Raw genomic sequence first — 13,428 nt, 5'->3', positions numbered from 1 at the left:
TCATGCCATAAGTTTATTTATAAACATATTGAGTACGTTGAATTCAAGAGTTTGATCCATTTTTTCAAAGAGACTGCACCTCTTAAAATGTTCCTTTTCACATCTGTTTGATGGCTTGATTAAAACATCCTTTTTTTTAAGATTTTATTTATTTGTCAGAGACAGAAAAAGAGAAAGCATACAAGCAGGAGAAGCAGCAGAGGGAGAAGCAGGCTCCCTGCTGAGCAGGGAGCCCGATGCAGGACTCAATCCCAGGACCCTGAGATCATGACTTGAGCTGAAGGCAGATGCTTAATGACTGAACCACCCAGGAGCCCATCCTTATTTTTTTTTAATTTAATTTAATTTTATTATGTTATGTTAGTCACCATACAATACATTATTAGTGTTTGATGTGGTGATCCACGATCCATTGAAAACATCCTTATTTCTTAAGCAGTTGATGTCTTACTATAAAAAAAGGTGCAGCAAATCCAGATCCAAAGTACAAAGTCACCATAGTAGTAATGGCCACTCGTTTTCCACTGAAAATGGCAAATTCTTCCCTGGGCCCTCCTCATAGTGGCTCCTACGGACCACAGAGGTTGTGAACCTTCAGATGCTCTGTCCCAACATGGCGCTGTTGGAAGTTCTGTGAAAGGGGCAGAGCCCTGAGACCGTAGAAATGGCAGCACCACCAAGTCCTCCTCTTTTCACAACCTTGTTCCTCGGTGTGTTGGTCAACATAAAATCTATTTGCACTAGATTTGTTGTCTGATTTATCAGCAGCAGCATTATAGATTTGCTTTCAACAACAGATTTGTGTGTGCAAATTTATGTGTATAGATTTTTTGGTAAATCCATTTCAATGAACACTCACTAAACACTTTCCTTAAGCTCACTATTCTGACAAGCACTGTAGAAAATATGGTCTTTTCAGGTCCTGTTATTGTATCTAGATGTGTTTTCTGTAAGTTTCTTAGGTTGTTTTGGGTCTCTCAGTCACTTACTTCCTTTTTCGAAAACATTGCAGCAACAAATGTTGCAATCACTGCTTAATTTTTTTATGCACTTCAGTCTTCTGCTTAAGAGCTTGGAAATTCACCAATTCAGATGCTAATCTGCTACTGATCTCTGTTACAGAATAAAAATAAACCAGAAAATAGAATACCAATAATTACCAACATTTAATTGACAAATGCCCGCCTTGTCTTGACTTTATGTATTTTTAAAAACTAAATATCACTGTAAACAATGGAATCATAAAAATTCCTAAGCATTTTAGGTTGGAAGTCTTAAAGGAATGAAGTAGCCTGGGTTATCAGCAGTAATCTTTCAAAAATCAAGGTGCTTAGAGAAGAGCCAAAACTGTAATGAGCTTGAAGCAAATTATCAAATTAATCCTGGTTGATGCAACTGTCCTAACTTGTGAAGCCACCTGTCTCCATTTGAAGATGTCAACATCAAAAGTGGAATAGTATTTACAGAGTGCCCACAATGCTGCAGGCAGTGAAGAGAAAACCAAAATGAAAGAGCCTCGTTCCAGTGATCTTCTAATTATAGGAGAAGTAGTGGGTAGGGTATTTTAAGGCATAAATAAATAGAAATAACAAGATAACATTGAGCAAGAAGAAATTTTAGGATGAGCTCAGGAAAATAACTCCTATCAAACTTCTCAGTATAATCACTAGAGCCATTATACTCTATCATGTTGTTGGGGCTATTAGTATTAATAATAGTAATCATCATTTATTATGAGTATAGCAGAGAGAACAATTCTGCAGTGGTAGGAAGATAGAACAGATAGACCTGAAGAGATATGTCTTTTCAATTCTGTGATGCCGTGCATAATATGAACTCTAAAAACAGAAGGTCTTAACCGCTTCATTATCAAATAAAGTATTGCCTGCCCACATCCAAGCCAAGTGTCTTCTTTACAGCTCTGCTCCTTTAATTAAAGAAGATGATCCTTAATATGACTGACTCAGTTGCAAAAACACTAGAACCAAGAATGATCTGTTAACTGTTTGTTAGTTGGGAATGTTTATCCATCCTACTATTTTCTCTCCTCTTGGAGAACTAAACTACAAAATAAAGTTTATCTTGTAATTATGTCCAATAAATCATGTAAAGGATAAAGAATGGAACTTTAGTAGAAAAACTAAGGAAATTTAGATTATTTAGTAAAGCATTTTTAATTGAATTTTTTATACCTTCTACTTCAAGGGTAACACTTTGCACCCATCTTATTCATATTTCCCCAGAGTATGTACATATCTGTAAGTATCTATTTAGATCTATGCAATTTTATCACATATGCCGGTTCATATACCCATCAGCACAGTCAGCATATATAACATTCCACTACCACAGGATCTCTCCTATTGCCTTTTTATAACATTTCCTCCCTCCATTCTTAATTCGTGGCAACCACTAGTCTGTTTTCCATTTCTAAAATCTTGTCATTTCAAAATATTTCATAGAGGAGTCATACAGTATGTAACCTTTTAAAACTGGCTCCTTTCACTTAGCATAATTCCTGGGCTATTCATCCAAGTTATTATGTATGTCAATAGTCCATCCTTTTTCATTGTTAAGTGGTATTCCATGGTCTATATTAACCACAGTTTATTTAATCATTTACCTGCTAAAGGACATCGAGGCTGTTTCCAGCTTTTAACTATTACAGAACACTGCTATGAACGACTTACAGGTTTTCATTTCTTTGCCCAAGAGTACAGTTGCTAGATCATATGGTAATTGTGCTAGTTAGTCTTATAAGAAAATGCCACTGTTTTCAGAGTAGCTATACTATTTTATATTCCCACCAACAATGTAGGAGTGGTCCGTATTCTTTTCATCCTTGCCAGCACCTGGTTTTGTCATTATTTTTATTCTAGTCATTCTGATTGGTGCACAGTGATATCTCATCATGGTCTTAATTTGAATTTCCCAAATGGCAAGTGATGACGAACATCTTCTCATATACTTACTTGCCAATTATATGACCGCTTCAGTAAAATGTTTCTTCACAACTTTTGTCCATTTTTGTTTCTCTTGTTGTATTTCAGTGTTGAGTTTTGAGAATTCTATGATGTGAGCTGTAGTTTTTTACAGATGCTCTTTACCAAATTGGGGTTATTCCCCTTTATTCCTAACTTGCTGAGAGCCAGATTTTTCATGCTGTTTTTATTTTATTTTGTTTTGTTTTAGAATTAATTGGTGTTGGATTTTGTCAAGTGATTTTTCTGTATGAATTGATATGATCACACAATTTTTTTCCTTAACCTATTGACATACCATTGATTGATTTAGAACGTTGAACCAAACTTCCTGTCCTGGAATAAGTCCCCATTGGTCATGGTGTATAATTTCTTTATACACTATTGGATTTCAGTTTGCTTAGATTTTGTTAAGGATTTTAATGTCTAAGTTTATGAACAATATTGGCCTATAAATTTCTTTTTTCTTTCTTTTTTTAAATTATTGTCTTGGTCAGTTTTTAATGTCAGGTTAATACTAGTCTCATAAAAGGAGTTGGAAAGTATTTCTACTTCTTCTGTTTCTTTTATTAATTCTTCTTTAGATATTTTGTTAGAATTCTGCTGTGAAAACATCTGGGCCTGGAGAATTACTTTTCACGAGCTTTTAAATTATGAATTCAATTCTGTAATGTTTATAGCAATTCAAATTATCTATTTTATCTTGGTTGAGATTTGGTAGTTTGTGATGTTCAAGAAATTGTTCCATTTATTTAAGTTGTGAAATTTATAAACATAAAGTTGTTTTTAGTAGTCCTTTATTAACTTTCTAATAGTTAAAAGATATGTAATGATATCTGTTATTTTATTTCTGATTTTGGTAATTTGTGTCTTTTTTTAATTTTGGTCAGTCTTGCTAGAATTTTATAAATTTTATTGATTTTTTTGAAAGATTCAGCTTTTGGTTTCATTGATTTTCTTTATTGTTTTTCTATTCCATTGACTTTTGCTTATATTTTAATTATTGTCTTCCTTCTGCTGGCTTTGGGTTTATCTTCATCTTCCTTTCCTAGTTCCTTAGGGTAAAAACTTAAAATATTGATTTGAGAACTTTCCTGATTTGTATTGTAAGCCTTTAGTGTTAGAAATTTCCTTCTCAGGACTCCTTTGGCTGCATCCCACATATATTGATATGTTGTATTTTCATTTCACTCAGCTCTACGTATTTCTTTCCTTTGAGAGTTCCTCTCTGACCCATAAATTATTTAGAAGTATATCATTTAATTCTCATGTGTTTAGGCATTTTCCTGTTGTTTTTCAATTATTGATTTTTAGTTTGATTCCATTATGGGCAGAGAAAAGAATCTGTATGATTTCAATTCTTTTAAATTTGTTGAGGTATTATTATTGTTGTTGTTGTTATTGTTATTACTGTCTATGATATGGTCTGTCTTGGGAATGTTCCATGTTGCCTGGAAAAGAAAAATGTGAATTCTGCTATTGTTTTGTGGAATGTTCTATATATGTCAATTAGATCCTGTTATTTGATTGAGTTTCTCTTATCTTCTATATTCTTGATGATTTTCACTTTAATAGTTCTGTCAATACCTAAAAAGGGGTAGTAAAGCATTTTGAATCAGAAAATCTAGGCTAGTTGTTAATCTGTTCACATACTAGTTCATGAATTCAGCAAGCATAGGACTTTGAGGACTAAATATTTTTCAGTATTTTATGAGAAATAAACATTAACAATTACTAAAATAGTCTCCACTTTTTTTAATTTCCAAGAAATCTAAAAATGAATGGGATGATCAAAACCTAGAAACTATTTTTCAACCTGAAAAAAGACTTCTTCATGGAATCTTAGACTAAAGAGACCATTCATATTTTGTGAAACATGTAACAGTTTCACATCTGACAAACAAACAGTTCTCCTTAACGGAATTTACTTTTTAAAAGAATTCATGTTGTTTTTTTTCCTATTTCTAAGATCATTTCAGGTTGTGGCAAGGATTAGTCTTGACTTACATGAACTGTGAATAATGCAAAATCTCTACAGTAGCATACCGTCCATAAAATGTGGGTACTGGGTGTTAAAAACTTGATTAGGTGAAAAGAATATCACTTTGGAATTAAAAAGGACTCAGTTGATGAAAGAACCCTCAAGTTGTGAAAGTATGAGTTCTGAGGTGGAAAAAAAGGTAATGTCCTACATTATAGTAGATTGGCATAATAAGAAGAGTAATAAGAAAAAAATTAAAACAACCTGAAAAGAAATACATATTCTAAAGAAGAAATGAAATTTAAATGCATAGCATGTGACTCAATAGCAACAATAGAAACCAGATGACAATAATGTATTATCTTCAAAGTACTAAGAGAAAAATAAATGCCAATATGCAATTTTATATCAACCTAAACTATCATTTAAAGATAAGAACAAAGTGAAGAGGCTTTGAAACTAATAAAAATTGAGCTTACTACTCACAGGTTGTTACTGAGTGATCAACTAAGGGATGTAATTACATCAGAAAAAAATTGGACTATGGGGATGCAAGAATCAAAGAGACAGGTAGCATGTTGGTATATCCATGAATGATTAACTATAAACATGATAAAAAATGACTAATTTTGAGATGTTTGAAAGGGATATAGAATCACAAAAAGATCACAGCATGAAAGATTGGCAAGCAGGGAGAAAACTGGAATTAAAGCATAAGAATGGTATGTAATTCAGTATGAAGATTAAGATTTCATTAACATTTCAGTTATCTGTTGTTGTGTAGCAATATACCTCAAGTATCAGAGGCTTAAAACAACAATCATTTTATTTGTTCACAGTTCTGTGGGTAGATTTTTTTTTCATTCACTTGTCCAGTACCTGTACTGGTATGGCTCAACCACCTGGTGCTGGCTGGACCACTCAACTGGGGTCACATGCTGGGACCTTGATCCCCACTGTCAGTCCATTTCCTCAGTTCTCTTCTGCATAATCTCAAGGCTTCTCCCCCTCCATGGGCTTTTCCAAATGGTCTTTGCATGTGGCTTTCCAGCAGGACAGCCAGACTTCTTACATGTAAGCTCAGGGCTCCTGAGAGTATAAAAGTAGAAGCTACCAGGCCTTTTAAAATCTTAGATTGTGACCTAACATAGCATCACTTCTGCTATATTCAGTTGGTTAAAGATAAGCCCAGACTCAAGGGATGGGCACTGCATAAGAGCATGAATACTGGGAGGCATGGTTCAATTAAACAGATTATTACAACTTAGAGTTTATTAGGTCAATTATGTGTGCTAAAAACTTAAGGTAATCAATAAAACAATTAAAATGTTGAAGGACCAAGAAAGCATCCAATATTAGAGAAAAGTGATAGTAATAGGAGGGTACAAAAGCAAAGCAAGGTAAATACAAAACAAAATAAGACAGCAGAAATAAAACCAAATATGTCAGTATTTAGAATACAAACAATGGTATAAACTAGCTTATTTTTTAAAAGATTTATTTATTTATTTGAGAGAGAGAAAGCACATGAGCAAGGGGAGGGGCAGAGAGAGAGAGAGAATCCTCAAGCAGACTCTCCACTGAGCACAGAGTCGGACGTGGGGCTAGATCCCAGGATCCTGAGATCATGACCCAGGCCGAAATCAAGAGTTGGATGCTTAATGGACTAAGCCACCCAGGCACCCCTAAACTAGCTTATTAAAGACCAGAGCTTCACTGAGGAAAACGTTTAAAATCCAGTTCTGTGTTTTTTGTAAGAAACACACTCAAATCACAAGGACACAGAAAGGTCAAAAGTAAAAGGAAGAAAAAGACAGACAGATATACCAAGCAAATACTAATCAAAACAAAGGAGATGTAGTTATAGCGACAGCAGACAAAAGAGACTTTAAGTCAAACTTTAGTTTTAATGATAAAGAGGATTGGTACTTAATGATAGAAAGAAATAATTTATCAGAAGAGATAACAATCTTGACTCTGTACACAATGAACAACATAGCCTTAAGAACATATTTTTTTTTAAAGGAAAATTTGATAAAATATCAGAATAGGTGAAAGAGAAGACAAAAATAAATGATAGAAAAAAGTTAGAAAATGTGAACAATAATATTGAAAGGCTTAATATAAGAGTACATGAGAAATTGCCCCAACAACTAAAGTTCTGAACACACATAAAGAATTTACAAAACCAAATACTTATGTGGGCCATAAAGGAAGTCTTAAAAAGTACAAATGTTCAATAGCATATAGACCACATTGACTACAAAGCAATAAAATTAGAAACCAAAACTTAAAAATAGCCTGAAAACATTAAGGACGGCACGTGTTGTGATGAGCCTGGGTGTTATACCCACTGGGTGTTATATGCAACTAATGAATTGTTGAACATTAAATCAAAAACTAATGATGTACTAAACATTGGATAATTGAATTTAAATTTAAAAAAAGTAGCCTGAAAAGAAAAGATTCATGATTAAATTTAAGATGTGTTTAGACCTGAATGATGTTATTGCCTTTTAAAACCTGCGAGATATAGCTAGTGATACTTAAGGAAAATGTACAGTCTTAAATGTCTACATTTTAAAAAAATATTGAAAATAAATGAGCTAAGTGTTCAGTCAAAAGTTAGAAAAAAAAAAAAAAAACAGAGTAAACCCCTTTAAATTAGGACTATGTAAAGACTAATAAAGTCTAAGCAAACCTCTGGCCAAACTGATCAAGAAAAAAAGAAGGCACAAAGAAACCATATTAGAAATGAAAGAACTGGGGCACCTAAGTGGCTCAGTTGGTTAAGCGACTGCCTTCGGCTCAGGTCATGATCCTGGAGTCCCAGGATCGAGTCCCACATCGGGCTCCCTGCTGAGTGGGGAGTCTGCTTCTCCCTCGGACCCTCCCCCCTCTCATGCTCTCTCTATCTCATTCTCTCTCTCAAATAAATAAAATTTAAAAAAATCTAAAAAACAAAAGAAATGAAAGAACTACTATAAGGATTTAACTATATTTTTAAAAACTTTATAATAATACATTTTAAAAATTTAGATCAAATAGAGAGTTTTGGGTTAAATGTAAGTCATCTAAATTGACTCAAGAGGGGGAAAAAAAGTGGAATAGATCTACACCCAGAAGTAGTATTTTAAAATATTTGACAATTTGGGGCACCTGGGTGGCCCAGTTGGTTAAGCGACTGCCTTCGGCTCAGGTCATGATCCTGGAGTCCCGGGATAGAGTCCCACATCGCTTCTCCCTCTGACCCTCTTCCCTCTCATGATCTCTGTCTCTCATTCTCTCTCAAATAAATAAAATCTTTAAAAATAAAATAAAATAAAATATCCGACAATTTGATATAGGACAAGCAGCAGTAAAACCAAAGGACAACTTACAAGTCCAAACAGACAATTGTTAAAAATAATTGATAAAGACTTACCATGCATACTAAATTACTATCAATCCAAATCATATCTGTTGAAGAAATTAAATCAGAAGTGAAAAATTTATACACCAAGAAAGTCTCATGTCCAGAAGATTTTACAAACAAGTTTTACCAACACTTGAAGAAGCAAGTAACTCTTGGGGCGCCTGGGTAGCTCAGTCATTAAGCATTTGCCTTCAGCTCAGGTCATGATCCCAGGGTCCTGGGATCAAGCCCCGCATCTGAGCCCCGCATCCGAGCCCCACATCCGAGCCCGGTGGGAAGCCTGCTTCTCCCTCTCCAGCTCCCCCTGTTCCCTCTCACTGTGCCTCTCTCTGTCAAATAAATAAATAGAATCTTAAAAAGAAAAAAAGAAATAAGTTACTCTTTTCTAATACAAAATGTTTTGTATAATAAAAAGAGAAGAATCATTCCCCAAATCAGAAATAGGCAAGAAAGTATAAGAAGGAAGATTTGTGTGTAAGCTTAGGTATGAATATGGATGCAAATATCCCAAATAAAAAATTAGCAAACTGAATTCAGCAATGTGTATAAAAAATTAACATGACCAGGGGCTATTCCAGGAATATAAGGATGGTGTAAGTCATGAAATCCTATTAATGTAATTTGCTATATTAATAAATTTTTAAAAATATATAATCTCAATATATGCTCCCCCAAATTTAATAAAATTCAATATTTATTAACAATTTTTAAGTAATCAAAAAGCACACTTCAGAAATTAAGGTGAGAAGGGAACTTTTCAACTGATAAAAGGTATTTATCAAAAACATACTACAAATATCATACCTGATAGTGAAACAGAGCATTTTGTTTCAAGTCAGGAACATGACAAGGATGTTACCATTACTAGTTCCATTCAACTTAGTTCTAGAGGCCTTGGCCAGAGATAGAAATGAGATAAATGAAATGCAAGGGAAAAAATCATTTCCAGAGATTTGGATTGTCTATACAGAATATCCAAGAGAATCTACAAAGAGTTTAGTAAAGTGGTGTGTTACAAGAGCAATATTAAAAATTCAGTGGTATCTAGTGCACTAGCAATGACCAATTAAAATGTAATTTTTAAAAATTATTCCATTTACAAAAGCAACCTTAGAATACAACTAACATGAGATATATGAAAGACATTTATGAAAACATTACAAAGTATTACATAGTAACATAAAAGAAGACCTAACTAAATGGGGAAAAAGACTATGCTCATGGTTGGGAAGAGTCAGTATCACACAAATATCAGTTCTTCCCCCAAATTAATCTACAAATTCAATGGAAATCCAAACAAATTTTCAGGGGACTTTACCTTGGGCTTTAACAAGTTGAGCCTAAACATCAAGTAAATAGGGAAGGGCCAAGAATAGCTAAGAAAATCTTGAAAGAATAAATATAAGAAAGGAGAAAAAATACATAGAAAGGTATTTTTCTGGATAGCAATATTTACTATAAAACTAAATAAAGTAAAACAATGTGGCATTGGCAAAGGGACAGAAAAACCGACCCCTTGTTTGGGTGAAAAGAAGGGGCACATGCACCCCAATGTTCATAGCAGCAATGTCCACAATAGCCAAACTGTGGAAGGAGCCGAGATGCCCTTCAACAGATGAATGGATCAAGAAGATGTGGTCCAGGGGCGCCTGGGTGGCTCAGTTGGTTAAGCGACTGCCTTCGGCTCAGGTCATGATCCTGGAGTCCCGGGATCGAGTCCTGCATCGGGCTCCCTGCTCAGCGGGGAGTCTGCTGCTCCCTCTGACCCTCTTCCCTCTCATGCTCTCTATCTCTCATTCTCTCTCTCTCAAATAAATAAATAAAATCTTTAAAAAAAAAAAAAAAAAGAAGATGTGGTCCATATACAATGGAATATTACTCAGCCATCAGAAAGGATGAATACCTACCATTTGCATCGACATGGATGCAACTGGAGGGGATTATGCTAAGTGATAATAAGTGAAATAAGTCAAGCAGAGAAAGACAATTATCATATGGTTTCACTCATATGTGGAACATAAGGAGATAGCACAGAGGACCACAGGGGAAGGGAGGGAAAACTGAATGGGAAGAAATCAGAGAGGGAGACAAACCATGAAGAGACTATGGACTCTGGGAAACAAACTGAGGGTCACAGAAGGGAGGGGAGTGGGGAGATGGGGAAACTGGGTGATGGGTATTAGGGAGAGCACATGATGCGATGAGCACTGGGTGTTATACACAACTAATGAATCGTTGAACACCACATCAAAAATTAATGATGTACTATATGTTGGCTAATCGGACATAATAAAATAAATAAATAAACAAACAAATAAATAAATAAATAAAGTGAACTAGATCAAAATGATTCACCATGGATAAATCTCAAAAATATTGAGGGGAAAATTCGTGCTGTCATATATATGGTATGATCACAATCACACTCAGGCAAAAATCAACTTCTTTAAGACAGAGTATCTACAAATAATAACAACTAGAAGGGTTTTAAAAGTTCAGAACTTTTTGATAATGACAGAAGGACTTTTTGAAGACCATATCCTTTTACACTCATATTGAAAGTGGAAGTTCCTCTACAGGAAACCACAGTGCTGTTAGAACCAGAGAATGAAACTTGGGAAGCCAAAAATTACAAATGTCCATTGTACCACCCTAGTTTCTTATTTAATTTTAATTTATTTCTTACTTACTAGTGCTCCATTACTGATTATTAATCCAAAAAGAAAAGAGTAAATAATTTTATGCAAAAGACGAGTAAATCTCCAGAGCTAGAAAAAAAATAGATGTTATTAACTGAAAATTTTATTCCAACACTGTCCACTCATTTCTTAGAAATTCCTATGTATATCACATCAGTACTAAATTTGTCTTAAGGGAAGATTGAGATTGGCAAATTCACCTCTATTGTTCCCTTTCTTCTCTTTGCTCATGTGGTTAATGATCTACGCATGAAATTTTAAAAGTTGTGCTCTAGTCTTAGTGATGTAAAGGGAAAATGCAAGAGTACTACAAACATGAATGAATTTTTCTTCATATCTAAAAATCCATTATTTGTTCCTTATCATGTATTAAAAAAAATCTACATTTCTTAGCATAGAGTTCAGGGCCTTCTTGATATTACCTCAATAAAGTAGGTGATATCTCTATTGGTATCAGTTAAAATAGGTTCAGCTACAATGAGCAGAGGATTCATAAGAGAGAGGCTGCTACGGTAACTCCACAATTATCAAAGACCCAGACTCCTTCTAACTTGTTGCTCTGCCATCTTAAACATGTGACTTCTCCCTGTGGCCCAAGAGGTTACTCTAGATCTTGCAATCACATCTGCATGCTGGCCAACAAGGAGGAAAATTGGAGGAGGAGGCATATCCCCCCACCTCTAAGGACACTTTCAAGACACCTATCATCTTACATCATATTGTCTAGCACTTAGCCATACACCACACATAGCTTCAAGGGCAGCCGGTAAATACAGTGTTTATTCTAGGTGGCCAGAACCAACTAAATTTGAAGGCTTTTATTACTGAAGAAGAAGAGAGCTGATATTGTGGGGACAAACAGTAGCTTCTGCCATACCATCTGCATCCTTTCCTCTTCTCCTCCAATTGAGGGAATACTAATTTGATTCCAGAACTAATCCTGGGTCATGATTACTCTTGGGCAGAACCACTGTGCAATAAAAGACTTCATGCATGGATGCATGGATGTAGCCCTTTCTGATGATCTGCTCCATTTCTTCCTTGAATATAGCTGAGTTGGTAAACTGATCAAAGCTTGGCCTAAGGAATGACCCATGCATCTCTATCTCTGGTCCCTTTCTCTTCATTTACAAATGTTTGAGCACTTTCAGTTTTCATGGCAGCAATTGCTAGTGGCTTGCTTTGGGCATACAGGGGTGTGTGAATCACATACTCCATTCCACTTAACCAAGAAGTCATGCCTTAAGAATTACAGTTTGAGACCAACTAATATCTAAAATAAAATAGATACATTGGTTTTAGTTTTAAAGAAAAAGTACTTGGGATAGAAATCAGAACCTCGAGAAAATACTCAAGTGATAAAAAATGATGTTAAATTGTTCCAGGTAACAGAAGGAACCAAAGGACCTGGAGGTTGTGAAGTGTGAGAATCAAAAGGGAACCACCTCGATTAGGAATGGAGAGACAAGGAACCCCTATGACTGTTTGCTGGCTGTGTGCTGTGGATATACCTTGTCAGCCTCCTCCTTTTTTTCTCTTCTATGACATATTTAGAAAAATACATTGTTCACACGAGTTTGTATGAGTAGACTCATGATCGGGCTCAAAGATGAGACAATGATAGCTGGCAATTTGTATTCTGTCACTTGCAAGTTCAGAAACCCAAGACAAGTTAACTCAAGGAAGAGAGAGACAGGAAGGCTGAAGGAGAAAGTAAGGTGGCTTATCAAACTGGGAAGGCCAGGGATGAATTTGGATTTAGGCATAATAAGAATTATTGTTTTTTCATTTCCTTCTCTTCACCACCCCCTCATCTCTATCTCTCTTCATTTCCACATCTGCATCTGTTTACTTCTGTCTGTTGGTCTCTTTTCCCTTCCACTAAAGACAGGCTTCCTCCATGCAGCTCGAGAAGACATTCACTGACAGCACCAGGTTCACATTTTCCCAGGACAGCAACCCCAGCAGAAAAGCAATTGGTTCCTCACGTTTGTGTATCAATCCAGAGGAAAACTCTTTTCCTGCTGAACTGTATGTCCATTCCTAGATTAATCAGTATACCAAGCTTATAATGAACCATGAGTAGGTCACGTGACCACCCCACAGCTAGAGAGTAATGGGCAGTATGATTGATAGTCCCATCCAGACTGTATGGAATTGAGAAAACATTCCCCAAGAGAAATGGGGTGCTGCAACCAAATGTGCTGTGCAGGCAAAAAAAAGCAAGCAAGCAAGCAAGCAAGCAAGCAAGAAAGAAAAAGAAAGGAAGGAAGGAAGGAAGGAAGGAAGGAAGGAAGGAAGGAAGGAAGGAAGGAAGGAAGAAAGAAAGAAAGAAAGAAAGAAAGAAAGAAA

The 13,428-nt window shown here is 35.3% G+C and overlaps 1 pseudogene; it reads right to left on the bottom strand.

Moving 5' to 3' along the window:
- Positions 1-313: 313 nt before the first annotated feature.
- LOC141373066 (cytochrome c oxidase subunit 7C, mitochondrial pseudogene) overlaps positions 314-13,428 on the bottom strand; it is a 14,786-nt pseudogene continuing 1,671 nt past the window's right edge.

The sequence above is a fragment of the Callorhinus ursinus genome, unplaced genomic scaffold (assembly GCF_003265705.2).
Source record: "Callorhinus ursinus isolate GAN/ISIS: 27379988/994484 unplaced genomic scaffold, GSC_fseal_2.0 scaffold7, whole genome shotgun sequence".
NCBI classification, from domain to species: domain Eukaryota; kingdom Metazoa; phylum Chordata; class Mammalia; order Carnivora; family Otariidae; genus Callorhinus; species Callorhinus ursinus.
The sequence above is the reverse complement of the archived record's forward strand: the minus strand, read 5'-3'. Positions and strand labels throughout refer to the sequence as shown.